The sequence below is a fragment of the Chinchilla lanigera genome, unplaced genomic scaffold (assembly GCF_000276665.1).
Source record: "Chinchilla lanigera isolate Chin_1 unplaced genomic scaffold, ChiLan1.0 scaffold00009, whole genome shotgun sequence".
Taxonomy (NCBI): domain Eukaryota; kingdom Metazoa; phylum Chordata; class Mammalia; order Rodentia; family Chinchillidae; genus Chinchilla; species Chinchilla lanigera.
In genome coordinates this window covers 34,742,439-34,764,799 of record NW_004955410.1, presented here as the reverse complement: position 1 = coordinate 34,764,799, position 22,361 = coordinate 34,742,439, and the positions used below count along the sequence as shown (strand labels likewise).

The 22,361-nt window shown below is 41.4% G+C and overlaps 1 long non-coding RNA gene across 1 annotated transcript; it reads left to right on the top strand.

Annotated features, from left to right (window-relative positions):
* Positions 1-1,404: 1,404 nt before the first annotated feature.
* Positions 1,405-21,386, top strand: LOC102005908. The gene is made up of 3 exons (XR_001232718.1): positions 1,405-1,460; positions 18,222-18,370; positions 21,074-21,386. It is a non-coding gene; the product is annotated as an uncharacterized LOC102005908 (long non-coding RNA).
* The last annotated feature ends 975 nt before the right edge of the window (positions 21,387-22,361 follow it).

Genomic DNA, 22,361 nt, shown 5'->3' with positions numbered 1-22,361 from the left:
TCCACTATCCTACTTAGATTTACTGCCTGAATTTTTATGGCTTTTAAACAGCTTTTTCTTGACATTAAATATTTAGCAGTTAACAGCTAATTTGTCACTTTAATCTCAAATTGTTTCGTACTGCATAATGTGGTGGGAGGGAGGAGAAGTGTGATGTGGTTATGTTTAGGATTTTTGGACAAGCTTGGGAAGGCGGGTGGCAGATTGGAAAACTCCAACATTGCCAGAAATCTCTTGTGCTTGGAAAGAGGGAATGCTGTGTTTCAGGGCTTTTGTGGAAGGTGTCCTGGGGTTTGGGTGCACTGTAGGTCTTCACTATTATCACTATTGGCTCCTAAAGCCAAGAAAACGGACGTGGTGATTCCCTTCCACATCTGGCAGAAATTAAGGCACCAAATGCAACTTTCACATGATTGGCAAGAATACTGATCATTGTTAAAACCATGTGGTTAGCACATAGGAGATTGATTAGTGCATCCCTCTATTTTTTATATATATTTGAAAGTATCCATAACATAAAGGAAAACAAAAAGCTAGAGATTCTAGAAAGCAATACTAAAAAGAAAAGAAAAGGCAAAAAAGAAGAAAGGAGACCCACTGATAGGTCTCGACTAAACCCCAGAGCCTCCCCTCAAGCTACCTGTCCATTTCTTATATTTCCCAAACTGCTCTTCCCCCAGACCTGCCTGAGGCACATCTCAATACTGGTGCCGCAAATCTAGCACTAAGGTTCTTCGCAGATTTGAGTAGGGAGAAACTATCACAATTAAAAATTATAATAGAAGCCATACATGGAGGTGAAAGCCTATAATTCCAGCACTCTGGGAGGTTGATGCAGGATGATTCCAAGTTTGAGCTCCACTTTGGCAATTTAGTGACTTAGAGAGAACTTGTCTCAAATTTTTTTCAAAAACATTTTTTCTTAAGGACTGGAGATGAAGCTCTATAAAAAAGGCTGTAGGTTGAATCCCCAGTATCACCCTACCACCACCAAAATATATATATTTGTTGTGATTTGGGCTCTCATTGGACACTAAACCCACACTTTAATAAACCATCTCATTTAAACACTCACAATTCTCGGAGTGACAGCAGGATGTCACTGTTTTACAGTTAGAGAAACAGAGACTTACAAAGCTAAATAATATGTCCAAAGTCACAGAAAAAGGCAAACGTGGCATTAGAACCCATGCCCACCATGCTTAAAGCCCTAGCTCAGTGGTGCCAAACCTTTCAGAGACCAAGTGCCCTTACTACAACCCAAAACCCACTTATTTATCATGAAGTGCCATTACGACAATGAAATATGAATACTGACCAGCCATGAAAAAACTGGGAGGGTCGCAGCTAATGAGTCGCGGGTGGTGACGTCATCACCTTGTGCCACTGTTCCTTTTCGAGCATGCGCATGGCCCATATGTACAGTTATCCGATGCTGGGCTACTGGAGCTGATGTTGAGGTAACTTGTTTTAAGTGCAGACAAAGAGGGCTCTGTGTGCTGGCTGCAGCACATGTGCCATAGGTTCACCACCAGTGCCCTAAGCGTACTCCTAGTTCAAGCTGATCTATACAATTATCTGGAGAAAATAATCAAAGGAGGTCATCAGGGTCAATTGACTTTACACATGAGTTTGAAATCTTTATACCATTCAAGTTCGAGAGCTGCTGTCCTGTCCACTGCATACACAGAAATCCATGATGGGAACACAGGGGAGGAGGTGGGATATAAATGGCATGAAGAGGGGCTGGGGTTTTAGCCCAGAGGCACAGTGCCTGCCTGGCAAATGTGAGGTCCTGAGTTCGATTTCCGGTACTGGAAAAAAAATAAAATAAATGGTATGAAGGATGATATCTTTCTTGGTTATGGCTTAATATAGACATTGTCATCAAAAGTGAGGCTTATGCTGAAGGCATACTAGCCTCTCAGCTGCTGGACAAGATGAAAGAGGGAAAACTGTAAGTAAGTAGAACTGGGTTTGCAGAATTACTGTGGCTATGTGGATGGTTCTCAAAGGAGGACAGACAGCGGCCTTAGCCCCAGTGAGGAAGAAAGGAAGGAAGGAAGGGAGGGAAAGAGGGGGGAAGGAAGGAAGCCACCAAGTATGAAGGACCATAGGAAGGTCATAGCCCAGGATGACATAAGTATGTAGAAGTCCAGCCAATTGGGTGAGTCATGTCAGCAGAAGTTTCTGTGATGCTGAGATACATGAAGGTGGAAAGATGGCCATATCAAAGTTCAAAAAGTCCATCCTGTCAGAGTCCAACACTAGGCAGAAGAGTTTTCCAAAGTGTCAGAGAGGATGCTGAGGCCCCTGAGGTTTAAGGCAGAGCTCTTGCCCCAGCAGAAACCTTGGCATTCACATGAATAGTCAGGGCCAATGAGCCTGAGACTAATCCTCAAATATCTTTTCTATTCTAATGCAACCTTGACCCTCCTAACACTATGACTGACACAGTGATTCTAGGAAAAACCACCATAAGGCCTACTATGTTTTCCCCAAGGGAAAAGCCTATCAATAGCTTTTTATAACTGCACTTTCTAATGCAATATCTTACCAAAAGTAGATCCACAAAAATATCCACTGAAAGAATGCATAGGAAGATTTCACACAGGGATAGGATATAGGAACTTACTGACTAAAATCAAGACAATCTAAGCAGATCAGCTCAGTTACATCAGTGCATCCATCTCTGTAATTGTTCACAACTCAAAAGGTTATTACTGAAAACAGCAGATCAGCCCTCCACACTTGCATTAAATTGGACCTTTTTCAATAATAAACCCATCTTACCTAGAACTCTGTGATACCAGAACTTAATTTTGGGCCCAGATCTCTTTCTTCACATCAAGATTAAAATGGTAGAGTGGAGAAATGGAAAAGCATATCCAAACTTAGGAGTGGTCATAATTTCTCTCAGTAGATCTCTTTCCCAGTTTTAAGGTAAGCCCCACTTCTGAGTATCTATTGCACTGTTACTGGAGTCCAGCCTCCTGTGCTATGAGTAGAAGGATTTCTAAGGAGTAACTCAAAAGGCTCAAGTCACCCACCCAGCTTGCCTCAGCTCTTGTTTCATAAGTGAAATCTTGGCAAATCTGTCCTTTTTTGTTTACCACGTTCCAGGGCAGTTTTGAGTTAAGCCAACCTGAACTCTGCAAGCTCAGAGTTTCCTTAGCAACAAAGAGGATATACTCGGAGTCGCATCCTTGTCTCATAGAACTAACATTTGAGACACTGTCTGGCCCCCTGATGCTAGTGAACATGTCCTTTGTATCATGTCAAGACTGTGCAAATAAGAAGATTTAAGCTTGTATCTCTCAGCTTATGTCTTACGTCTTCCAAAGCTTCTTGAATGCATGTAATAAGATTCCTGTCAATGGACCATCTGGAGGGGCTGGAGGGACTAGGGAATCGGAGAATTTTGAATTCATTGTCATCTGATTTCTGATCTTTTGCTGGAAGTATCAGTGCCTGTTCTATTATGGTTATGATAGAAACTGTGATTTATAACCCAGATCCCCTTCCAAAATGAAGGAATTGCTGCTCAGCTGCTGGAAGCTATTGTTGGCCACTTTGCCATCCTCCTCTGGAGAGTTCTAAAGAGAACCACCTTGCCCAAGGTCATGCTCCCTTCCTAGGAAAATCTGTTCTGGTGTGTGTCTGGATGTCCTCACAAAGTCTCATGCAGCCATGGGGGGTGGGCCTTTCGGATGCAACTGAATCTAGATTTTGTGATTGGTCCATTGTCTAGTGCTGGGATTGGGGGTGTGATTGCTACACTCTCCCTAGGGCAGAGAGCCTACATACACTACAAGGGATGGAGAAGAGGCTTGCTCCTCCTTTTTGCTCTTGTTGCTTTTTCTGTCTTTTGTCACTGTAAACAGTTGCCCCCCTGCCTTGCCACCCTGCCTTGGAGCCAGCTGATTATGGACTACAACCTCTACAAACTGTGAGCTAAATAAAGCTTTCCTGCCTTAACTGTGGGCATTGGTTATTTTGTTTCAGCAAAGAGAAAAAAGTAACTAAGACAATCTGCATCCACTGACTGATCAAGAGAGAATTTAATGCATTCAGCTTGAACCATTAGTGGTACATTCATGACTATCCCATCGAGCAGCTTTTACCACCCAATAGGACTGTCCCAAGCCACTCAATGGTACAGTCATGCAGGCACCATTGGTGGTTAAGAGCTACCTGACAGCAAGACATACAAATTACAGCCCCATAGTGAACTTGTTAAAAGCCAGGCCTTCTTGCCCCAACTAGGACAGCTCTGAGCTGAGTACATTGTCACAGCTGCCTATAAGGTGGGCTGTTGAGACGGCATCACAGACCAGTGTTTCTCTTTGTCCAATTCTTCTTCCAAAGTTTCCTTTCTTTTTATGTGTCATTCCCAAGAGAATTCCCTAGTAAAACTCCAGATTCCTGGAAAGCCAAATCTGTGACAATTCTCAAACTCTAGGCATTAATCTTGCATGTGGGTACTGAGGGCAGAGAAGGTAAGGCTTACTCATTTGGCCAGTTGCTGGTGGGTCACTGTCAGTGCATGCTCCAAAGGGACTGGGCTTAGTGGAAGAAATCGCAGCTCTGAAACCAGAGGAATTCCCAATCCAGTTGTTTGGCTCTGTTCTTGAATCTGCTAAATTAAGATGTTTCTCTTACACCAGAGATAGCTGATGGTCCTACTGAAGAGGCTAGAAAACTTGAACCAGGAAAATTGAGGCAATACTTCTCTCTGGCAAGTCTATTTCAGGGAGGCTCAATGTTCTTCTTTGTTTTCTATGCCTTATGAATTATAGGCACTTAATACAGGTTTCAACTGAAATTTGATGTTTCTTTTTTTTCTAAGTCAAATCAGTTTAGTGGCTGGCACTTGAACTATCGCTATGCAGCAAAGACCATAGCCTCCAGGCGAGTGGGAAGGCAGAAGTGTCTTCGTGTATGCTAAGGCTTTTGTGCCTGTGGTTCCTTTTGGTTTCTGGTAAGTCTGAAATTTTTTCAACCAGGATGGGACTGAGCAGTAGCCTGTGTTCATTGTTCCTGGGGGAAGAAAGGTGTCAATTAGATAAAGAAAGGAATTATCTCTCTGGAGGGAGAGGCAAAGTAGGATTAAGGATATATAAAATATGCATTTTATCATGTGCGTTCAGGACTGGTCTGCATATATTAGTAAGCAAGTAGAAGGGGATGCTAAATTTACAGCTCCAAAGGCCAACTCCTCTATTAACTTTGAAAAGAACCCCAGAAAAGTCACTTGCCATTTCTCCATTTTAGGGCCTTTATCTATTAGGTAGAAATAAGGATATCAAGTTGGCTTCTCTGATTGGTGGGAAAATGTTAGATTGTCAAGTTCTCAGGGACAGACAGCATGAAAAAAGATGAAGCAATTGACATGAGACATGTTGCTTACTGCAAATTCCAAATACAGCAATGGTGGGAAAATCTTTTAAGTGGCAGGTAGGTTTAACTCTTGCCTTTGATCTGTGCTTTTCTTTATGAATCGTGAGTGTTTCTGCAACTTGGTATTTAAAACAAAAAAGAAACCAAAGGGATTAATTCTAGAGTTGGAAAGCTTCAGGTTTTTTTAAAGTTCTTTCTCCAAATGGCAGAAGCTTAGCCCAAATTCTCATGGTTTCTTTGAAGAATTAAATGACATTGGAAGTGGAGGGATGAACTGACCAAAAAAAGACAGAAACCAGGCTGTTTCAAGGTGATACCGGCCCATGAAATGGACATACCTGAATTCTCAAGTTTTCAAGTTCACTGTCAGAAAACACTAGATATTCACTTCCCATATCTCTAAAATGGAACCGGTTATACCTGATGACTCTCTCAGTTGTTGTGAAAATGGATTTGAGCAAAACAGATCTTCCTGCAACATTATCACCTAGACTGAACCGAGAAAGTGATGAGTGTTGAATTCCAGATGTTAATGATCAGCAATTGCTATCATTTCTCTCTGCTCCTGCTTCTCCTTTGACAGCCCAAGGTATGGATGGCATCCTAAGATGGCTCACTGCCCTCTGTCTCCACCCTTCCCACCACCCTCTCTCAATTTCTTTCTTCATTTCTCTGCTTATTTCTCCCTTTGATGAAAAACACTTTCTACTGGGGAGGGATATGTAGCATATATCTAAAAGCAATAGGGTATTCTTTTTCTCCTAGATATTGTACCGGTAGCAGACACAATCAAAGATCAAATGCTTAGAAATATGAAAAATGCCTTTTCAAGTGTCTTAGGAAAGTGAGACGTTTATAATGTGAAGATGTTTACCATCTGCCACCCAAACATATTTCTTTTTTTTTTTAATCCCAAGAAACAGAGTGGCACCAAGTCCAGAAAAGTCCTACACATTTTATTTTTTTTTAATTTTCAAAGGAAAATCCTGGCCAAACGTTACTCTGCCCCGTCAATGCCAGCAAGCTTCCTAGTTTTTTATAGATACTGTAGTTCCTTGGTGCCTACAAGCTGGGACTGATCAACAACGAGGTGGAGAAATGCCAAAGTATCCACTGGGTAACAAGACGCGTGCTAGGGCCAAGCAAACCTGTCCAACCTGTGGAAGACAACTTCCACTGCCAAGAAACACTGCATAGACACAGAACAGGGCTCTTGGCAAGCTGCTGATGGGTAATTAGTACTCTGTGAAAAATCTTCTGTGTTAGAGGGGAGAAATGAAAAGGGGCCTCTGACAGAAGTAATAGTAATAATGCTATCATATTTACATGGCACTCTGTCCTTGTAAAACTTGAAGCATATTTAATCCTCATCACAAATGTATAAGTGTTTCTCACTTATGGCACTTATGGCAATTTTTTCCCATCGAAGAGACCTATATTACCAGGGTCAGTCAGGAACAAGACTGTATAAGCCCAGATGGAACCAAGGGCTTCCAATCCCCAGAACTGTTCTTTCCGGCACATGAGCCACAGGCTCCCCCAATTGCTGCACAGTCAGCCCGGGGATCAGAGCAGCCAGCATCGGGAGTTAGCACAGTAAATTGCACCACAGCCTGGGGCCAAGGTTAATCCTTCTATTTAGCTGTGTGGACATCTCTGCAGCAGATGGTCGTGATGGATGGCTCCGGATCCAAACGCACTCGATTTCAGCACGGAGTGGTGGACAGTTCCGTGCATGTTGCCGCCTCTCACTTCAGGTTTAGGGGGCTCTTTAACCTTACTGAAGCCTAAGGAGGTGCTCAGCAGCCACCTGCAGGTACAACCAAAAAGTGCAACGGAGGTAATGAGTTAAACCAAAGCATAAAGGAGCAGATAAACGCCCACTTCTGTCGTCCTGTCGGGGAGAGGGAGCAACCATGAGGCTTTTTCCACACTGTTCCCTCGAGCATCTCCGGAAGAACGGAGCCCTGGTGGCCCACAGTTATTACGATACCCTTTATCAAGCCAGCATGGTGGTGCACACCTGCAATTCCAGACCTTTTTGGAAGACGCAGGACGTTGGTAAGTTTGAGGCCAGCCTGGGCAACATGCAATGCAGCAGGAACTTCTTTCAAAAATTTAAAAAATGACTGGGAATATGAAAGCCCGGGGCTCAAAACCCAGTACTGAAAAAAAAAAAAAAAAAAACATACCCTTATCTCCCTTCCTGTTTCACTCTCTCCACTATCTCACTACTGGTTCCTCAGCTTGCCTCCCATCTAGCTTCCCTATACTCAAGTTGTTCTCTCAGACTTTGCTTTCAAAGAAACCCAAACTCAAGTCAGTCTCCTCTCCTGCATTTCCCCTGCGTCTCTCACTGGCTTTGTGTCTTCTCCTGCATTGTATTAGCAGCTACACTGAGCTAGCACCACCTTCCCTGGTGCTCAAACTCCCTCCTGGCTTGCTCAGCTCTGTAATTGCAGTGATATTTGCCAATGACCAAGTCAATAGCTTTGCTGTCTGCAATCCTAAAGGCAGAGAGCTATAGGCTGTACTTACTACTCTCCAGCCTTCCAAGTAGCTTCCTCTTACTTGTCTGTGCTCCTAGATCATGGTTGCAAGTGTTTTCTTTAAAGGGCAGATAGTAAATATTTAGGCTATGCAGGCCATACAGTCTCTACTGCAATTATTCAACTTTGCCATTAGAATGAAAAAGCAACCATCAGTATATACATGTAAAAGCCAGGCTGTGTTTCAGTGAAACTTTACTTGTGGATACTGACATTAGCAATTCGTAGCATTTTGTATGTCACGAAATGTTATTTTTTTTCCCCAACCATTAAAAAAATTGTAAAGACCATTCTTAGCCCTTAGGCTGTGCAAAAATGAACAGGTAGATTGGGCCCTCCCTGAACTGGACCCTGAGAGCCTGAGAGGGAATGTCTTCTTCAAGCTGCTTCCATCTGAGCTTAGCACCGTGCCTGGGACAGTCGTATGTTGGTACTTGACTGCTTTGACACTTCTAGAATTTGGTATTTGATGCATTTTGATGGGAAGTTTTTAGCCCAGGGCTGATTGTTTGGTACTTGCAAACTAGAACATATCAGCCACCATTTACAATCAAAGCAATTTATTTGGTACTCCTTGTTTTTGGTACTTGTTCAACATCCCAGAACTAATTAATGACAAGTACTGAGGTACCACTGCACGTGGGACTTGCTCGGCACTTACCGGGTGGCCAATCAACTGGGGCATATGCCCCAAAAGCACTCACTTGGTTAACCTTATGTCCCATCTCCCCATAAAGTGTCCCAAAAGGCAAGGGCTCCCACAACTCCGTGCCCCTCCATCTGCTGGGATATTTTTTTCTGCACCAAAGGCCCTCTGAAAAGCACTGACATTGCATAAGTTTGTGCTCATTGCCAGCAGCATAAAACTTCCTCTCACAGCCTTGTTTCTAAACCTTTCCAGGAAATGCTCGGGCATAGTAAGCATCTGAATTTAGTAGCTGAGAACAGGAATAGAGGTAACAGGTGTTTCTGCTGCTCTCGACAGAAGAAGAAAATTCCAACTCAGTTGAAAGCTTTGTTGTTAAAATGATACACACACACCAGAGGAAAATAATGATTCCAATCTGATCAAGCAGTATTACCAGCCTGGTATTATATAAGCCCCAAGTACATTCTCTAGATGACTTCCCCATTGATTTCATCCACACTGTTAGGATAACCATCTGCGGACTCAGCCTAAAGAATTTATCACCTCTTGGTTCTGCTGCTAGAACAACTGCCCACTGTTGATAAGATCAGGAGGCTGATTTAACAAGGTGAACTTTAATATGATTTTCCTAAGAAAATTTATCATCCCCAGATCCCCTCAGACTTGTTGAAACAGTCCCCACAGGAGATGAAGTGATAAGAAAGTTCTGAAACAGCATGGCCTTTGGACTCAGCACAACCTTGATCCTTGGATGGAGATTTGTGTCTGCACACATACACGTGCCTATGAGCTCCAGAGAAGGTGCTGAGCTTGGCAATAGTTAACCCAGAGACTCCAAAGCTCCAGTAGTTTTGGGCAGAGACCCTGGGCTGACTCCAGGCAACCATCCGGGCTTGTGATGACCCCACCTGAGTCTTTAATTGAACCCTCTTCCCCCATACCAGGTCCTTGGGTTTTTGCCACCCTCTCTCCATCAGAACTTGTTTTCAGAGAAAATGGCAATGAGCTTGCTCATGCTGAATGCTGTACCCTAGAACAATAGTGACTAATTATTTCCATAAGAATAGAAGTTCTGGAAGGCCAGTGTGTGCATCTGCCTTGACCTAACATGTTCTTGATGAGTCTTTCTTCTCAGAATTAATAAGTGGTATATATACGCATTTGGTACACAGATGCTGTCTCACTGAGCCCTAGAAAAGAGAGACATATATAGGGAAGCACAGATACCCTCTTACATTAAAAAAGGCCTGAGACTCCTAGGCCTATGTATAACCAAGTGATTATACATGTATATTGTCTGTTTCCAACAGATTTAATATTTATAAAGTGTTTATAGTGGTATTTGGCTCAAAGAAAACAATATATGAGTTTCTTAAGCAGCAAGCAAACATAAATAAAATACATAAAAAGCTGGCCAACCTCCTCCCACTGTGGAGAGAAATGAGAGAACACGGCCCCACCTCATATCCCTCTTACGTCGCCTCTACTTTTCCCCCTCCTTTTGCTTCCTCCAAATTGCATTTTGCTTTTTTCCAATTTAAGGTTATTGTTCCTTTTTTTGTTCTTACCTGGCTTTATCAGTCTGCAAGACTTGGTGGTGGGAAAAGCTTCCTCTTTGGAAAAGGTTTTTCTTAAAAAAAACTAGTGACTGATAAGCTCCACTGTTATCCCTGCTGCATTTTAGTGGGCTTGAACTAAATAAATGCATCGCTGAAAGTATAAGTTTAAGGACAGTGGATGGGTCTGACGGGTCCTCTGGGCTCACAGAGTTGTAAATACCCTATCTTTAAGATCAGGTGTGGGACTTTGTATTGTTTGTATTGTTCTTTTGCTATTTTGTAAATGGTTGTCTGTTTGTTAATGTTTTCCTTCTTTTATTTTTAAAATTTAAAAAATGAATAAAAAAAAGATCAGATGTGGGTAGGTCACTTCAACCCTCGTTGCTTTCCTGTAGATGATGCCTGTTGTTGATGATCTAGCAATCACCTTGAAAAAGCCAGGAAGAGTCCCTGACCCAACCCCTACAGGAAAAGCCCCTGTTCTGTATTCATACCCGCTAACAATTATACTTGTAATCTTATTGGCTGACCATAGTTTTGTCCCACCTCATGCCCACCTTGTGATTTCCCATTTTGCCCCTATCTTGGACCCGCCTCACCTCGTGGTTTTGCTCTATAAAGTCCCTGGGAAGGGCAAGGTCCTGCGCAACACACTTGGGGCCCCTTTCCGTCCCTCTCTTGGACATAGCTTTCTTTTCCTCAATAAATATATTCTGCTCTTAAAAAAAATAGGTATAAAATAATGATAATGAAGATGAAGACAGTCGTTTTGATACTCACCACATGCTATCCACTGCACTAGGAGAAGTTCTGTTTCTTTTCATGGATTGCCCTGCTTAATTCTAGGAAACAGCCTTTTTATCCCTGTTTTATAGACTTACAGATTTTTTTCTAATTTTTCTAAGCTTCATAGAGCCTGGAACTGACAAGCAGAGATTCAAACCCAGATCTGTCTTCATTCCTATATTCTCTGCACAAGGAACTGTGCTAAAGGACATGCCTTATAATATCTCTTGCCAAAAAAGAGCAAGACAGTATTGGTGTCTCCTTTTTTACAGCTGTGACAAATGACACTCAGAGGAACTAATTGATTTGTACAATGTTACAGCTAAACAGTAACACCCAATATTTGAACTGAGAATTTTCAAGTTTTTTTTCAGTGTACCACTTTGTTGTTCCAGGATTATAAGCCATTTTTACTTTGTCTTTTAAATTTTTAAAATATTTTTCAAATTGTCAATAATAAGCATATATTACTTTTATTTTTCTCTATACTCTTTTAATTACAAAAAGTATACATGCTTATTGTAAAACATTTCACACTGTAGAAATAATATGACTTTTATAATGAGGAGACACAATTATAACGTTTTTCATATTTAAGTTTATAATGGCTTCCTTCTTGTTATCCCTAGCAATTTCTTAGAGAGAAATGGGGTGGCCTGCAACAATATCCCCATTTTTTCAAATGAAAGCCTGGGTAAGTAGTGAGAATGCGCTGTACCATGAGCTTCTGTTGTGGGGTGAAGTACATCTCTCATTTTCCTGCTTCTACGGGGTCTGCAGACACTGAAGAGCTGGTGAGGGGCTGCATAAGTGTCTGTGGGGAACAAGTTTCTCTTGCTTTTCTTAGAGAAGCATGGTGGGTCACTGTTGGTGGGGTGTGGCATCAAGGGCAAAGCAAGCACAGAAGGCAGTGTTGGTGGCCATTGGGGTTCTGAACCCTTAAGTATCCATAGGGTCAGAAAGGATACATATGGCCCACCCAAGTAGAAAAATTTGGATGAGTTTCATGAAGGGGCTGCTTGCAAAGGTGTAGGAAGTGTTAAAAGAAACCAATAAGTGATGGTAAAATATTCAAGGTGGTAACAGTTACCTGCCGATGCCTGCAGGAACAAAAGCAGGAAGTAGTTAGAGAAAGCCTGAGGAAGAGCCATAGAGAGGGTGTCCGAGACTGGGCTTCAGCTTTCAAGGACACAAGAGTGATTACTAACCCACAGTCAAACAGTAGGAACACTAGAGGACAGATAACTCTGCCACTCTTTGCTCTCTTTCTGATTTCCTGCTAATGCCTTCTATTTGTAGAACTCAAGCAAAAGTTGGGGGCAAGGGTACACAGTTAGTGCCATTCATAGCGATCAACTTGCAGAGGTATAGAGAAGGGTGGTGAAGGAATCCAGAAGAGTAGTGAAGGAATTCAGAGAAATCCAGAGTATTAACAGCTTTATTTTGTCGTCTTAGCCAAAGGTAAAGGAAGGCAAAGAAGAAGAGGTGTAAAACTCCCTCAATATGAACCATGAGAGAGCAGAACTTGGATGGTGGCCCAGATGACTCCAGAGCCTGTCTCCTCTTTTTAAATTGATTATTTTAAGAGTAGTTTAGAATTACCGGAAAAAATCTGAAGATAGTACAGAGACTTCCCATACACCCTGCACCCAGCTTCTCTTATTATCAACATCTAACATTGGTACAGAACATTTTGTTATGATGAACAAACCAATGCTGATATATTGCTATTAACTGAAGTCCACAGATTTTTCCAGATGCCCATACTTGTCCTCCAGTGCTTCTTTTTGTGCCAGGATTCTAGCCAGGATACCACATTACACTCAGTTGTTTTGTCTTCTTAGGCTCTCTCTAGCTGGGCAGTTTTTCAGACTTGCCTTGCTTTTATTATCCTTGACAGTTCTGAGTAGTATTGGGCAGATCTTTCAGGAGATGCCCTTCTACTGAAATTTGTTCTATGTTTTTCTTTCTTTCTTCCTTTTTTTTTTTTTTTTTTTTGAGACAGGGTCTCCCTATGCAGCTCAGGCTGACCTTGAGCTCACTTTGTAGCCCAGGCTGGCCTCGAACTCACAACCATCCTCCTGCCTCAGCCTCCGAAGTACTGAGATTATAGGTGTGTGCCACCACACCAGCTATGTTTTTCTTATGAAGACTGGGGTTATGAGTTATTAGGGGACAGGCCATAGATTTAAAGTATTACTTTCATCATGTCATAGCAAGGGTCCACTCTATCAACTTGCTTTATGGCCGTTAATGTTGGTCTTGAGCACCAGGCTGAGATAGTGTTCATCAGGTTTCTGTAATGTCATTATACCCCCTCTTTCCAATATTGTACTCTCTGGGAAGAAGTCATTATGTGTAGCCCATACTTACAGAGCGGGCCACACCTCCCTCCTGGATAGTGGAGTAGCTACATAAATTCTTCTGCATAAGAGATTTCTCCTTTCTTTCTCTGTTCTTTCCTGTTTGCTAACATAACCAGTCATCTACTTATATCAGTATGGGCCCATGAATATTTATTTCACACTTTGGTTTATAATCTGATACCACTTTATGTATCATCTTGCTCAAGTTGATCCAGCTGTGGACATTGGGGGCTCCTGCAGTTGGCTCCTGTGTTCCTTGGACATACTACTATCAATGTGTTTTCTATTTTTGTTTTTGTTTGCACTTTCTTATTTCTGTCCCTACAAGATGCCCCGGGCTTATCTAGTGTGTTTCTGGTCCTTGTCCTAGAATCTGTCATCTTTCCAAGGATCCCTGGTTCCTTTTATTGGAAAATGATATTGTCCAAGATCTGGACACTAGGTCTGTTTGTTGCTGCTGTGGTGTTGTTTCTTTTAGGCTCTTTTAGGTGACAGAGGAAAAAAAACCTGTCTATATGTATTTCTATAGGCAGTCATCTGTACCTGTAAGCAAACCGTGAATTCATACTGATGTCTTCAACTCTAATCCCCTTTATCATATGAGTTACTCTAGGTCCTCTTGTTATCTGTAAATTTCCATTCCAATAGAAATAAAGAAATTGGGCTTCTACCACCTGCCATTCTATTAGTTCTCCACTTCCAATACATCTGTGGGAGGATCAGAACTGTTCACTCACAACCCTGTGGTCAACAACCTATCAACTTGTATAGATGCAATGCTTTATCAATTAGAATACAGTGCTTATGTGCAGTTTCTTTGTCTTTAGTCTTTCAGATTCCACTAATTCCCAAAATTACTTAGGTTGGCACTTTCGCCTGCCTTCATTAGTGATGCTATCCCATACTTTTGTAATACAATTGGATTCATAGTCTGCACTCTTCCTGGGATCCTTCAACTTTCTAAATGAGATTTTTAAAAAATTTGCAAACATCAAAGTTCACTCTGTGTGCTGTAAAGTTCCACGGATTGTGACAAATGCATAATACCCTATATCTATTATGTATAATTCAAAATAACTTTAATACTCTGTGCTTCACCTATAGAGCCCTCCTCCCACACACACACACTTCACCCTGATACCTGGAAACCACTGGTAAATTTACTGGCTGTATAGTTTTCCCCCAGAATGTCAAATAATTAAAATCATATAATACAAACCTATTTAACTGGGTTTTTTTCACTTAGGGGCTTTTAGAATCTTTCAGCATTATTGTGGTTTGATAGTGCATTTCTTTCTATTGCTGAATAATATTCCAAAGTATGAATGCACCATAGTTTATTTAGCTGTTCACCTATTGAAAGGCATCTTGACCATTTCTGGGTTTTGGTAATTAGGAATAAAGCTGCTATTTACATTTATAAGGGGTGATGGCAATAGGTAGCGATGTTTAAATTATTTTTAACTTATTACAATAAAAGACACATTGTCATTTATTATGTTTAAAATACTCCCCCTGTCTTTGAACACACTTACCCCATTGTCCGTGCCACTTTCTGAAGCAGTTCTGGAAGTCCTCTTTCCTGCCTTTATGAGTTGTGATTAAAAAAAATAAGGTAAATGTTGCTGCCAAGTGCCATCCACCAGAAAGCAGGCTCATGAAAACATTATGGTGTGTCCTTTCCACCTTATTAACCAAATCTGGCACTGTGCAACTTCTGGCTCTTCCCCACAGTCTAAATGGCCGTGAAAGTTAAATGTTTTGAATCAGTTAAGGACATTGGGGTAGCTACCACAGCACCGCTAATCACTTCTACAACTGCTTTAGAAAGTGGCAAAAACAATGGGATAAGTGTGTTTAAAGAAAGGAAAAGTATTTTGAGAGAGATTAATGGTAATGTGTCTTTTATTGCAGTAAATTTAAAGAATTTAAATGTTCACTGTATTTTTTTAGCATACCTTGTATATGCAGGTTTATGTGTGAACCTAAGTTTTCAAATCGATTGAGTAAATACCCAGGAGTGTAGTTTCTGGGTTATATGAAAACATTGGTTAGCTTAGGGAGAAGTGGCCAAATTATCTTCCAAAGTGACTGTACCATTTTGCATTCCCACCAGCAAATATATGTACCCTGTATGGTGTGAATGTTCCATAGTTTGTTCAGCTGTTCACCTATTGAAAGATATCTTGGCGGTTTCGAGTTTTCAATAATCGGGAATAGAGCTGCTATTTACATGTACAAGGGGGTATTAATGACAATAGGCTGTGAACGTTCAAATTTTTAAAATTGTCACAATAAAAAACACATTGCCATTTATTCTCTTTAAGACACTGACCCTCTCTTTATTCTCTTTAAAATACTTCCCTAATAGATGAAGCCCAGGGTATATATACCCTGTGCATCCCTGGTTCCCACCAGAGATCCTATTGCTCTGACCCACCCCTTTTAACTCAGATCATGTTATTTCACAACAGGAAGAAAAACTCCCAGCCCATCTCCTTGGCTGCAGAAGGCATGGTCTGCATAAGAATAGGTAGTGACTAGGGCCCAGTGTCCATCCCATGGCTATAGGGGACACCTACAGCTGCGATCATTTTGCAATAAGGAAAGAATGTGCAGAGAGCACCCAAGGTACTTAGAATTCTCACTGCACAAAAGTAGTTCTATAGTATAGAAAAGGAGCTTCATAAACCAACACTCAGGCTGGACATAGATATAACCTAGATCCCAAGATTTCCTTGGATACACAGCAGGTGAGACAAATTAACCAGCAGAGTTTTCAAAGTATAAGTATGTGACATCAAAAAAAAGTTAAGATCTTCCCAATCTTTTCATTTGCCCACACTTATCCACAAAGATCCATGGAGCTTGTGCTGTGGGGCCAGTCACTGTGCTAGGCACTAGCGTCCCAGGATTCATATTACAAAGGAGACCAACGTGCCCACAAATCATCACTAGCCCAGGCAGTATGCACATTAACAAAGCAACACACATTGATTTTGGAGTGGATGATACAGATCTGGTTAGTAAAAAGGAAAAAGTTAAGTGACAATTTTGATGACAGCCTTTGCATCCAGGAACCAGGCCAGTCAACCTGAGGGGACGTAATTACTTTTTCAGGCTTATGTTAAATTACTGCAATGATCTTTCTGTAGATGATTTGAAAGAGGGGATGAATTGTCTTGTGTTTTTGAGTCTATTTTGGAGGGAAAGATGGCAGGAGGTAAAAGAAGATGCCCAGCAGTGGAGCAGCTCTGGGCAGAAAGAGAGGCAGGACAACATTTTTAATACAGGAGCAGCTGCACTCGGACTCACCAGTTTCCAAAGCTTCCCTGTCATTTGGAGAGACGAAAGTGCACATTTTAAGGACACAGTGGAATGCACGCGATTGATGGGTCAACACGGCTGGCTGGGCTGGTGATTTTGTAATTACAAAGCAGATTTTTTAGACAGAATGGTTACCCCAACTGTGTAATTAAGAGGATCGTTATGAAATGTTGCCGGGCTGTGCATCACCCTGGGGCTAGAGCTACCACATGGTTACAATAGAAAAATGTAGTCAGGCTTCATCATAAGGCCATTGCTAATTAATTGAAACAAATATTTGTAATAACAATTCCTATAGATGATTTATTTGCAACAGTTGAATGCTAAGAGAATCTTAATAGACAGATCTGATCAAGGGTGAAAATAGTGGAAAAAGAGGTATTGGGCCCCAGGTTAGAGAAAAACCAATTGGCCAGTTGAAGTTAGATGGTCTTGGTACAGTTTTAGGTGAATCCAGTGCCATCACACTGTTTAAGACTTTATTTTGTCCAGTTTATTTACCCCAGGAGGGATGAGGTAGATTGGAGATGTTCCAGAAACTAGAAAGAGTGATTTGAGTTGGAAAATAGCATGGAAGAGGAAGGTGAAAGAAGATAAGTGATTTATCCTGGGCTGTAAGTCTTCAAATTACATTCGTAAAGACTTTCAAAATTATGAGTGATTTTCTTCTTTTATTTCCCCAAGAATACAAATTAGCAACTTCTATCTTTCCTGAGTACAAAGAAGAAATACGCCTCAACCGCCAAATGTGAAATTTAGACTAAGCATAACTTTTGATGTTTTAGATTCTGAAACAGGAAACTACACAGTTATTTGAATTAATTTTCTCTACTACTTTAGAACTGCAGAGAGGCTATAAGTCCCAATGCAAGCCTCCTTCATGTTCTGTACAAGTTTTCATTTTTCTCTATATTATTGCGGACATCTTCTTTGTTGAAAATTATTATACAGCCTTTACTAGATAAAAGAACTACTTTGGAAAAAACATGGGCCAAATCATTAACAGAGGATGCAATCTCATGTGTCAGTCATAGGGTCAGTTCATAGACTCCATCTGAATCTACTTATGGCTTAGGAATGGGTTATAAATCCTTGGAGGCTGCTTCCAAAATTAGGATTCTAGAAAAAATTATTTACCTTATATGTCTGGTGTCCAATACTGTGCTCCCATACAATAGAGGTTCTCATGTTACTGGAGAGCACATGTAATATAATTACTCGGGGCTCTTGTTCAAAATGCAGATTAAATCAGAATCTCTAGGTAATAACTTCTCCAAGTAGTTTAGAAAACTCCTAGCCTTAGGCAACCAAATTAGTGATTGGCCTTGATGATATCTCCCTGGGATCAGCATCCTAGGAGAGCATGCAAAGATCTCAGGAATCAGTAGGATAGGGAATTCAGTCTGTATCTACCCAGCCAGCCAGGCTGTCACAGCATGGATAAAAAATGGCAAAGTCCTGCAGAAATGACCCTAGATGTTTCCTGTGCATCGCAATGTCTCACTGAGTGAGGGTGGAGGTTCTGTGAGAAGCTGGCACATCCATCACTCTCAGGGCCTAATTATGAATCATTTCATTCCAACAGCCTCTTTCCTTCTGCAGTGCTTCTGGTAAGGCAGGAGGGCTCAGCACTGGCGACAGTCAGAGGCAAGCAATACCCTCAGTGCTCCCAAAGCTGGATTCCTCCACTGTGATATGAAAACCCACAGAATATATCCAACACCTTCTTGGTTTGTGAGTGTTATTCATTGTTCTGTATTTATATTAAAACAAAGATGTATGTGTTATATTACAACATGAAAAACTCACATGAGCTTTTAAAAACAAATAAGAGATGTCAAAGAAATTTCTCTTCTAACCAAGTTCTGACAGAAGATCTAGAATTAGAGGGATGTGAATTGCCATCCTCAATTCAAGAAGAATTTTAAGTACCAGTGCACATAGGACTTTCTTCGATCACGGCACTACTGTATCTAGACACATGTGCCAGTGAAGTGCTTAAAAATGTGACTGATGAGACTGAGGAACTGAATTTTTAATTGCATTCAAGTTTAATTAATTTAGATATAGATAGCTACATGCGGCTACTGCATCAGACAGGTTTACAGAAAAAGTTTAGCTTTAGTCCCAATTTCTCTTGAAAAAAGTATTTGGAAATTAAAGATGCATTCAGGAAATGGAGCAGAGCATAAGGTTACTGTAGCATTTTTCCTCTATCAATCACCTTTCACTTCTCCTCCCAACCTTATATTTACCCAAAAACCCTTTCTCCAATCTGTGGAAAGACTGCACTGGGTCGAAAGACAGGTGCTATGTTTTGGCTGTGGTTTGTCCCCCAAGGGCTCCTGTGTTGGGATTTGTCCTCAGTACAGTAGTGCTGAGGTGGTGAACTAAGAGGTGGTGCCTCATGGGAGGTCCCTAGGTCATGCAGGGGGAGACGTGCCCTTGGAAGAGATTAAAGTGTGAGATCCTTGAGTTAGTTATTGAGAGAGGGCTGTTATAGAAGAACACACATGGCCACTCCTCAGCCTCTTTGGCTTCCTGTCTGGTGATGAGATCTCCTCCTGTCATGTGCACTATCCCTTGGTGTCATTTTCCTTGAAGGGCTGTTCCTGAGGGCACCCTCACTAAAGCCAGAACTATGCTATTTGGATAGGCATCCTCTACAACTGTGAGCTAAATAAACCTTATTTGTTTATAAGTACCCTGTCTCAAATATTTTCTTATATTAACACAAAAGGAACTCATAACAACCTACTTCTGTAGAAAACCAAAAAGTGAAGAACAAATGTAAGAAAGCCTGGAGACCCATTCTGGGTGTTTTGGGCCCCACAATAAAATTTTAGGAAATCTGGATGTAGGTATTTTCAAGTCCAACTCGGAAACAGAAACTAAGACTTGAAAGTGGGAAACATTTACTGTCCCAGTGACTTGGTGAATGAAACAAGAGTATCACTCTCAACCTCCAGCCACTGCAAGTTAGTGTCTGTAATGAACCCGTGTCCTTCTCAGGGGAAGATGATTGATTATTCTGCACTGGTCTGAGAGGTTGCTAAGATTTGAAAGCAAGACAATGTCCTTGTAATTTGCCTACATGTATCATATGATTTACAAATTCCCCTCGACCCAGTAATTCCTGTGCTAGTAATTTATTCAAAGCAATTTCTAGGGATATATAAACAATGTTATACTAAGTAAAAAAGGGCATAAAATTACATTTATTATATACATACAAATGTATGTATATTGATTTCAAGAGTTTTTTTAATAAGCATGTTTATGCCCAATATATTAGAAGAAGATATACAGTAATTATCTTTGAGTGGTAGGGTTTATTTTAGTTTTCTACTTTATGTTTTGAGTATTTTTAACTATTCTTTAATAAGTATTACTGTTATCATTGAGAAAACCAATGATTTATAAACACCAGCACCTGATTTATTAAGAATTACTGAATACCTTGTATTTGGTGAAACCTCACAGCCTCCTTTTCACTATCGTGGACATATATTGGCATGCTCTGGTCCTACCTTCAGAGAGCATGAAATTTTTAAAACCACACTTATTTTTTGTGTAAGTTTTCTCTAACGAGGGCCCTGCACAGAGGCAGGCTAATGCCAATGAGCAATAAATGGATAGCCTGACTGGGGTGGTCTTTGTGGGAAGAAACTGCTTAGAGATCTTTTGTAATAAAAAGGAACTGAGACTGCACTGGCTAACTATAGTCAGAATGTGCAGCCTCGTAGGTGCCTGGTGAAAAAAGTGGTGCCTCATAAAGAGGTGATTTCTAAGGTAAAAATATCTCAATGGGCTCTTTGGCAACAGCAACGTAATCATATTCAGAGTGAAATACAAACCAGCAAAACACATGCAGAAGCTGTATAGGAAGTCACCCTCACAAGGACCTTCCAAAGTAGAGGCAAATGCCAAGATCTCAAGAATACCTAATTCCTAACCACAGACATTCCATTCCAAGCTCATCTTTCCCCTAGGTGGCTTTAGGTTGAAGCTGATGGGCTTTGTTTTTTGAAGCAATTACTGATAGAATTGGGCTTTTGAATGCAGTTGCTGATAGAATGCAGCTTAGAACTAAGCTGTGGTTTCTAAGGTGTTGAGAGAGCCCATTACCTAAGTGAGCCCTCACTGACAGATGCAGGATTGGAGGAGAACAGGGCATGCTGTTGTGATGTGCTGCTCCCACTGAGAGCACACTGCTTTAGAGGCAGGACACGTAGCATTGCATTATACATCTCCCAGCTTGCCACATCCTGTTACGTTGCATCCCATCAGCCTAAACCATGAGGAGGCGAATACAACCTGGGGTGACATGTAGCACTTTGTAATGCATCGTAGCATTTAAATCTACATGAGCCAAGTTGCACACATCGGCATGGACACTAGATGCTCGTTATTCAGAGAATATGATCTAATGTGCAGGAACTGCCGGCTGAGGGCGTAAAATTCGTCAAGGGACAGCAATGGTGTCACACTCCCACTGAGAGCTGAAGTTCATCCACTGCACTCGCTGAATTATCACTGTCGCTGAGAAATTCCACAACCACTGGGTTCTTAAGAGAAAGGATCTGACAAATGAAAATATTTCAAACTTGAAGGAAGAGGATGAGGCCTTCAATGCACTGTGGGATGGGTCATGCCTTAAGAAACTCTTCAAATCTCAATGCTGATGGATATCAAAGACAAGTGACTTGTGCAGTTAAGACTGGATTCATAGTTGTCACCTCAACTCAGAATAAAGCTAAGTGACTTACTTTGGGTTTAAACTTATCATCTTGTTATCATCACTCTTCTAACTAATAGATTTGTGTACATGAGACTTGTCAGGGGTGCTGTGGTGATGAATGATAACAGAACAAATGACCCAAGGCTCTAAAGCCAATCTTTCACTATAGATAAAGATTTGACGGTGGAATTCTTAGTCTTCACCTCCAGATGCTCCCTGAATGACTGGGACCCCACAGTCATGGGAGACCTTATGTTTTCTAAACCCAACCCACTGGGCAACAAGGCAACATCTAACTCTCCAAGACAGGGAAGTACTGATGTCATGTTCAAAGCAGCCCAGGGTTCCTCACTGGTCCCTATTTAAAAGGGGGGATTATTGTGAGGAGAGTGTTAGGAGTTTATGACCTCCCTCTGGATGACAAGTGCTTCCTTGTAGTATATCCTTTTGAAAAATCTGTGTTCTGAGGTTTTCTTGGTCCAGTCAGAGAGCAAGGAAACGTCTGAGAAGAGAAATCAGGACTGTATTTCTCAGGAGACTTTTTGCTTACATGGGATTGGAACTCTGTGATGGATAAATGGCATATACAATGCCTGGGGGTAGCAGGCCAGGGCCATGGCCATGTCAGGGACACTTTACCTTTCATAGCTTCCTCAAGAGGTTAAATTCTTATCTTACTCTTCAGCCAAAACTATTTCGTTAGCAGTGACACAAACCCACTCACTCAAAGTAGCTTAAGAAAAAAAATGCAGGTAGACCTGGCCAGATGCAGACCTGGAAAGCATCTGAGCCAAGTCAGCTCCTCTCTGCCTTCACTTGGTCCCTCTCTCTCTCTCTGAAATCACATGGCCACTCATCTTCACTGTCCAGCATAAGCGCCACCCCCTTACCCCCCGCCACCTCTCCATGTGCACATAGAGTAACATGGCTACCTCAGTCCATTTTATTTCTCCTCAGTTGAAGTGACTGGCTAAAAAAAATTCC